The sequence below is a fragment of the Saccostrea cucullata genome, unplaced genomic scaffold (assembly GCF_032062105.1).
Source record: "Saccostrea cucullata isolate Sc308-1 unplaced genomic scaffold, CSIRO_AGI_Scuc_v1 ctg5737, whole genome shotgun sequence".
NCBI classification, from domain to species: Eukaryota; Metazoa; Mollusca; class Bivalvia; order Ostreida; family Ostreidae; genus Saccostrea; species Saccostrea cuccullata.
In genome coordinates, this window is record NW_026939914.1 from 1 (window position 1) to 8,647 (window position 8,647).

Here is an 8,647-nt window from a genome sequence, read left to right on the forward strand (position 1 = left end):
TACAAAAACCAAAATAAAACATGTCATAGCTAGGTAGATATCTTTTAAAATAAAATTTCCCATATTTTTTGTCCAATTTTTTAAAATATATTCCATGTAATACAACTTGAGTATATATTTTTTTTCATTTTTGAAACATGAAATTCCTAAAATTTTAATTTTTTTCCCCAAAATCAAAAAAAACCTTTATGGGTGCAAAAAAATAGGGTAGGTCGGGTAGCAGGAAACAAGACTTTTTTTTATTTTGGCCTTAGGATAGCATAAAAAAAGAACGTACAAATGTTAATAATTGATTTATCAAAAAAAAATTTTATTTCCTTCTACTTTAGGATTTTTTTATTCTCATGTTCATAACTAAACCTAAACATAAAAAAATGCTGGCCTTATAATGAAGAAAGGGGCCTCTTTCAAAATAGATAATTTCAGGGCCACTGGTAAGCCGGGGGATTTACTAAAAATAAATTAATGCTTTGAAATCTGCCCTTTGATAAGCAATGGTGCCTCTTTCAAAATTTGTGAATTTCACGGCTTTTGGCTTAAAACACGAACCAAATACAATCGCTGGAAAGTTGTAAATGATACTCAGGTGACCTATAAGGCCCGTGGGCCTCTTTTTTATTTATAAAAAGAGGGTTGCCTATCAATGTCTTTTGTATGTGATGGCTCCAGTTTGTTTTTCTCAATCTTCCCAATATCCAATAAGGTTTGGGGAAATTTTATTTATTTATTAAAAAAAGGGTTGCCATCACTGCTTATGTATGTGACGGCTCCAGTTTGTTTTTTTTTAATCTTCCCAATATCCAATGAAGGTTGGGAAGATCTTTTTATTTATTTATAAAGAATGGTTCCCTTTGAATGTCACAAATGTTGAATTTTATCATGACCATGATGAACTGACCTGTTCAACCTGACACTTATAATATGATAATAGGTTGGCAACATGCATTGTGAAGAGTTCAATTACAAATATAAAGATGAAAAATTTAAGCTGTTTGCTCCTAGGTACCATGTGTTTATAGCTGAGTGGCAAACAATTATTAATTCTATTATATTATCACCTATGGCAATTACAACTGCTTGGACTTATTGTAGAATAAAATGCCACCAAAAAAGAGGAAAATGTGGGGGCCAAAAGCACCAGGAAGATGAGGTAACGTTGTCAACCTGCTCAACTGCACCCTGTGGATTCAACTTTGGGCAACTCGGTTGATGCCAATTTATCATCGACTCAAGTGGCTGCTCCAAAATATCAGCTGGCAGCAGCAAATCTTAGACAACAGCAACAGGCATTGACTTCCAGCAATGCTTCTCAAACAATATCGCACCAAAGGCTGCACCACTGCACCACAACTTCTATTACCTCGTCTAGTGATTCAAATAGTTCCAATTTAGACACCCTATAATAGTTGCATTGTTTTTCAGGTGATTTGGTGGCAAATACATTTAACAGTAACAACAAATGTTTACTTCTAAATTTCAAAGAGGAAAATATTTCATTTCAGATAAAAAATAATGTTATTCAATTAAATCTTAGTCAACTAGTATTAATTGTAATGGAGACCATTACAGATGTTCCCTAAATTCTCCCCCAAGTCCCTGCAGTTTTCATTAAATAAGGCAATCCAGTATATTAGTCATTTTAGGGTTTACACACGCGCGCAAGTACATGCATATACATAATGACCATGTCAAATTGTTTACATTTTTAATGCATTTCCTTTTAAAAGCAATTTATCAGAAATATCTAAAATTGGCTATATTAAATATATTTGTCAATTTACACAGTTCGTGTCCTTGCACGTACATGCATGTGCAGATTGACCATGTCATCTTGTGAACACTTTTAACAGTGTTATTATTATATTCTGATTTTTAAATCATTTCATTTTCAAAAACACACACACATATGGGGTTGTGCAATGTGATGTAAATAAAAATGATTACAGTAAATCAAGAAATATGGGAAAGGGCATTTGGCTAAGCTAGACATAGGAGATGGTTTTAGAAACATCCCAATGCCCCTTTCAGACTATCATTGAACAATCAGTATTATTTGATAAATGTTACCAATGGGTGCTAGTTCATTTTGTCAGTTGTTTGAGTTTTTAAGCACGTCCTTGCAATGGTTTATGTTTAATTAATATCAGGCCACTATCTCAAAAATGTGTCTCTGATGCTAGAAACTTTAAAAGTTTATGTTTGAGAGTATGATTTTCCTCTAAAAAATCAAAAACTGTCTTGCTGACAACTTGTTTGACTATATATGGAATTGAAGTAGATTCTATTACAAAGGGAAAAGTAGATTACCTGAAGACATATTCATAGATGTTAAAAATTTGCCTGTAATGGTCACACCTGGTCGTGCATTTTTTGAACTCCTAATAGATTTGACTGAAATGTATGTCCAAACCAAACCATTACATAAAATCAACTGCTAAGGAGTATGCTGATATTAAAGCAAGGTAGCTTTTTAAAGAGCATTTTTGTGGCAAGTCAATATTTCATCAGGATTAGTGGTATTCATTTATATACAGATGCATCAGGTGTTTTGGGTTTTATGAAGCTGTAATGTTTCAAAATGGTCTGCTAAATCTTAGTTAGATAGAGTTTTCCAATCATTTTGCTAGGCCCCGTGGGGATCCGGGTTAGAATAGGTCCTCGGTCCCCCCTTTGCTTGTCGAAAAAGGGACTAAATGGGGTGGTCTTTCGGATAGACCTAAAACCAGGCCCGTGTCACAGCAGGTGTGGCACGTAAAATCCCTCCCTGCTCAAAGGCCCTGAGTGCCGAGCATAGGCCTAAATTTGCAGCCCTTCACCGGAAATGGTGACGTCTCCATATCAGTGAAATATTCTGGAGAGGGATGTTAAACAGTGTACAATCAATCAATCAATAAATCTTTTTGTTAGTAAAATTTGGGTACCATATTTCAGCTATCAAAAATTCTCCTTTTCGCTGATGATATAGCAGTTATACCTTCGAAGTAATAAAATTGCAAGTTATTTAGGATTTATTTACACAGGGTTTTTAAACCATCCAAGGTTAATCCACATATTTCGGCCATAAGTTACGTTCTTAAACATTTTATCTACATGTATATGACCTTAAATACTCCTTTATGGTGAGGAAAGTTGTAAAAAATAGAACCTAGCAAGAACTACTGACACAAGCCTTCTAATCACAAACCCATTCTTAACGAATTAGTATCTGACTTATATCACACTCTCCAAAAGCAGACACAAGAACCATACTATCAGCAGTCTTCCTTCTTGCCTTGAACGCTTTTATGAGCTTAGAACTCGTTCCTAGAAACAAAACATTCAACATTCAAAGACAAGCCATAATGTTCTATGATGATAATTCAGTTTAGATCACACTGAGGTATTCCAAACTATGAATGATAGGCATCCAGTAAACTTACTCTAACAGCCAATAATTTAAATTGCCAATTTTGTCCAGTTCATGCCTTAAAAGCATACATTACTCGGCATAAACACACATCTAGTCCTTTATTCAACTTCAAATCTGATGAACCAGTTACTCACAGTTTTGTGTCATCCGAATTGAAACATGCAATAAGTTTTACCGATCATTTTACTTTGGTCATAGTTTTAGCGTTTGTACTGCTAGTGGCAGCTAACAATGGTTTATCTGAAAATGATCGGTCGTTGGCACGCAAATGCAGGTAGACATAACATTGAAATAAATGCCTTCAGGTCTTAAATTCCACACTTGTTATTAAAAATTCCTAACTAAATGTTCTCCTTATACATGTACACTGCCACCGACTATCGAAAGAGAGAAGTCGCAAATGGCTGTTTTTTACAGAATTTAATTAGAATATTATAAAACTTTTACATACATTTCAGTAATTAAACGTATAAATCAAGTCTATGAGGTCAGCAAATGGTTGCTTCGATAAATTGTGAAATTTTAAAAGCATCACATCAAAAAGAAATTAATTTCCACACTTGTTGTTAAGAATTTCAAACTAAATGTTCCCCTTATAAATGTACGGACACCGACTATGAAAGAGAGAAGTCAGCAAATTTTTTTCTCCATAATTTAATTAGGATCTGATAAACTGTTTACACCCATTTCAGTAATTAAATGTTAAAACAAATTTATGAGGTCAGCAAATGGTTGCTTAGATACAAAATTTTAAAAGCATCACATCAATATGAAACAACAAATTTGAACCTTTCCCAGGCCAGTATATAGCTGTTAAAATAAAACAGTAATTCGGTCAGTGATCTTGCAAAGTATTCGATTTGAAAATTAAGTGCTAGCTCGTTCATTAGATGAACATTTTACTCTCCACATTGCCCTTAAATTTGCGAGCTAATATACTTGAGGACAGCATACAGATGCTCATAAAATCTACACTGTATTATTGGACAGTTGAAACTCAGCTTTAAGTTTGGTCTTGAGAATTGTGTATCTGGTCAGCATATGTCTGTTTACAAAATTGTATCATTGTCATGACTTAGAAGTTCAAAAATTTGTGTATGACTCAGCGTACAGCTGCTTATAAAAACTGGATATTAGTTGGAGCTCACAGGAATTTGTGTAAGGCAGCGTATGGATGTTCATAAAAATAAATTGTAGTTATGAGCTCATGATACTAAGGTTTGTTCCTAAGTATTGTTTATGAGGCAGCATATGGCCCCTTCTTTATTCTCGTTAAATGTAAGTTACTCACAGGTTTAGTAACCTTTGCCCTTTATATTTTGTTACTTATTCAGATATATCTCTGTGTCTACGTGGGGTTTTTAATGTTTGTGCTTATTAAGTCAGTACAGGTACATATTATTCAGTACACAATGTTAGTATCTGTTAAAAAACATGTTTTGCTACAATTAAAATTGAGCAGCATATAATTCACAAAATGCCTTTCCTTGGGTGGCCTGCATGCGTCATGCAAGCATTTAGCATGCTGTGTGGCCTCTTTGTTTTCGCCACCTTCTTGTTACACAAACTTAGTAATCATTATATAACAATAGCTAGGATAAGCACTAAGTGCAATATATCATATCTAAGTTAAACTTCATTATTTGGCCTTATCCCAGCTATAATTTACATGATTGTATGTAATATTGTATATTTATGTGTTCTTGTTCACTTTTGTCATTTATCTGGTCAATAAATGACATTTTCACTCAACTCAAGTTCTCATGTCTTCTTTAGTGTTTAAGCAACAAGAACAAGCTACGGAAAGGCTTTTCATGTTATGAGATTTACTTTTATTAGTGGAAAAGTTGTGGATATGAATAAAATTTTATGTTTCATAAAATGTTTTATATACAATCTTTTTTTTCATTGTTTTTAAATATTTAAATTAAAATTGCAGTTGTTATTGATTTTTACGTATTAAGAAAGGGGGGACTAAAGGGGATCAACTCATATTTGGATCGAGTTCGGCTTGATCGGGATGGGGTCTAATTAATTTAATTTTGCAGAAACACGAGGTGAAGTCAATTTACCCCACCTCCCTCCCCCTCCCATTTAATATCAATATTTGAAATGGAAATTATTGATTGTTGAATTTTTGTTGTATAGATTTTTTCCCCATTGTATAAATCAAGCATTTAGCATGCCGGTGGCCTCTTTGTTTACGCCACCTTCTTGTTACACAAACTGGCTAATGGTACTTTGCGGAACGAAACGGAACCAGTTGTGGGGCACCCTAGGGGGCGGGGGATTAAAAATGAATATATTATATATAACAAAAATAAATGTAATGCATTACTTTATTAAAAATTATTCTGCCATTGTATATCTTAAGAAACCAACCCAAAAACGTGTCAAGTTTCTGAAGTAGAGGACCATAAAATAAATTGTCTATAGCTTATAAATCATTCTGTCGTTGAGTTTTTGATCTGCTGTGTCATCTGTAGTGACTATGTGAATTGTATTGAATGAGAGACGTGCACCTATCATTGATGTAAAAAGAGAAAAATCCAGAAATAACCTAAATCTGCCGGAGTATTCAACAGGCAATTTTAAAGCTTTCATAAATCCTGGGTATATCTGAATATTTCAAAATTAGTTTACCTGATAGAACAAGTCATTTTTAATTAAAGAAAAATATGGCATTAATGTAACAACATAATTCTTCATATATTTATACGAAGCCCTCGGGGATGTGAGTTTTTCTAACTGAATCGTCTCATATTTCCCTCACTATCATGCAATAAATGTATATTGTCTAATTTCCCCATGCCCGTTTGTACCGATCCCATAATTGTGATAAATTTTGCCTGGTCCTTAAATCTGCCGGAGTATTCAACAGGCAATTTTTAAGCTTTCACAAATCCTAGGTAAATTTGAATATTCCAAAATTAGTTTACCTGATAGAACAAGTCATTTTTAATTAAAAAAAATTTGGCATTCATGTAACAACTTTAATTCTTCATATATTTATACGAAGCCCTCGGGGGAATATGATTTTTCTTGGCTGAACAAGTCTTCATATTTCCCTCACTATCATGCAATAAATGTATATTGTACCTGTCCATGCCCGTGTACCAATCCATAATTGTGATAAATTCTTCATATATTTATTTCATTGTGTTTCAATTTTGATGATATTCGTTTAGTTTCGCTGAATACTAATTTGTATAAAATTTTATACAAATGCTATTTTGCCACAATAGAAATTACGGCGAGATCCGTGATGAAATGCGGGACCGTGATTACCGCCGAAACACACTGCTGTAAAAACAAATATGTCAATAAGTAATAACTTATTCAAAACGATGTCAAAATCAAAGAGAAATAAGAAAATTACAGCACTGTGTCGGGTCCTATAAATTTAGAATTTAATGGCTGATGGGTGTTGCCTATATGCACACACAGTACCTTGTTCCGTTCCGTTCCGCTAAATACCAATATCCACACGGGTATTGGTATTTAGCGAACGAAACGGAACCAGGGAATAACTATACTGGCAAAGCGCAACAACTCTCTTTACATTTAGACTGCACGATATTCTTTTTATAATTATCTTTAATAAATATTTACATCAATGATAGGTGTACAGTGTACGTCTCTCATTCAATGAAGTTCACATAGTCAGTCACTACAGAAATTAGTATTCAGCGGAACTAAACGAATCTCATCAAAATTGAAACACAATAACAAAAAATATATGAAAAATTATGTTGTTACATGAATGTCATATTTTTCTTTATAATTAAAAATGACTAGTTCTATCAGGTAAACTAATTTTGAAATATTCAGATATACCCAGGATTTATGAAAGCTTTAAAATTGCCTGTTGAATACTCCGGCAGATTTAGGTTATTTCTGGCTTTTTCTCTTCAAATGAAAAGATGTGGTTCCGTTTGTAGTACCGATACCCGTGTGGATATTGGTAATTTGCGGAACGGAACGGAACAAGATTTGATCATTTCGTTTCTTTCCTCTTCTTTTCAAATATAAATGGTGTTTAATTTACTTACAGAAAATGAAAACTTAACAAAACTTTTTGTTTGATTGTTTGTAAAGAAAACAAGAATTTTTAGGACTGTCGTTAAATTAATTTTCTTGCTGAGCATGATTTATAAATTCAAATATTTACAAGGCACAAAACTTATCTCACGTCGTTCATTAACAGGATTTTAAAACCCTTAATATTATAGTTCCGTTCCGTTTAGCAAAGTACTAATAATTTAGTGGATATTGGTATTTTGCGAAAAGGAACGGAACCCGTTGTGTGTGTTTCCTTTCTTATTAACGCAGAACTGAATGTTTTAAGATATCAATCAAGATTCAGGTAGTTAACATACTTCTTAGTATACAGCAAATTGCAAATTACGCGTTTTAAAGTATAATTTTACATGATAATGTTATAATTATTTTGCATATCGATCTAGTTGAAGATAGAGAGATGGTTTTTACGTTCTCTTATCTACATCAAGGCCTGCAATTGTATATGTATATATAATACATGTATAACTGATATAAAGACTAGACTTTTGAAGAAGTTTGAAAGGTAAGAAAAGTATGCTTTATTATGTTGGATATATGATGCATGAATTACTTTCCTCCTCAAACATCCTTGTCCCTGACTTTAATTTTTAATGATTAAAAAGATGAGATGAAATGAATAACAACAAATACTTGTGTGTAGTCTATTGAACTTAACTGTAGTGTTACGTTCCGTTGAGCTAAAATGCTAATACCCACACCGGATATTGGTATTTCACAAATAGAAACGGAACCAGAGAATGACCATACTGGCAAAGCAGACAACTCTCTTGTTACATTTAGACTGCACGTGAACGATATCCTTTTTATAATAATCTATTAGATAAACCTTTAAATAAAAGCATTAATAATTTTTTACATCAATGATAGGTGTATGTTTTCATCAGACACAATTCACATAGTCACTACAGATGACACAGCCAGATCAAAAACTCAACAACATAATAATTTATAACTTATCTATAGACAATTTATTTTATGGGCCTCTACTTCAAACACTTGACACGTTTTTGGGTTGGTTTCTTAAGATATACAATGGCAGAATAATTTGTAATAAAGAAATGTATTATATTCATTTTTATCATATATAATATATTCATTTTTAATCCCCAACCCCCTAAGGTGCCCAACAACTGGTTCCGTTCGGTTCCGTTTCGT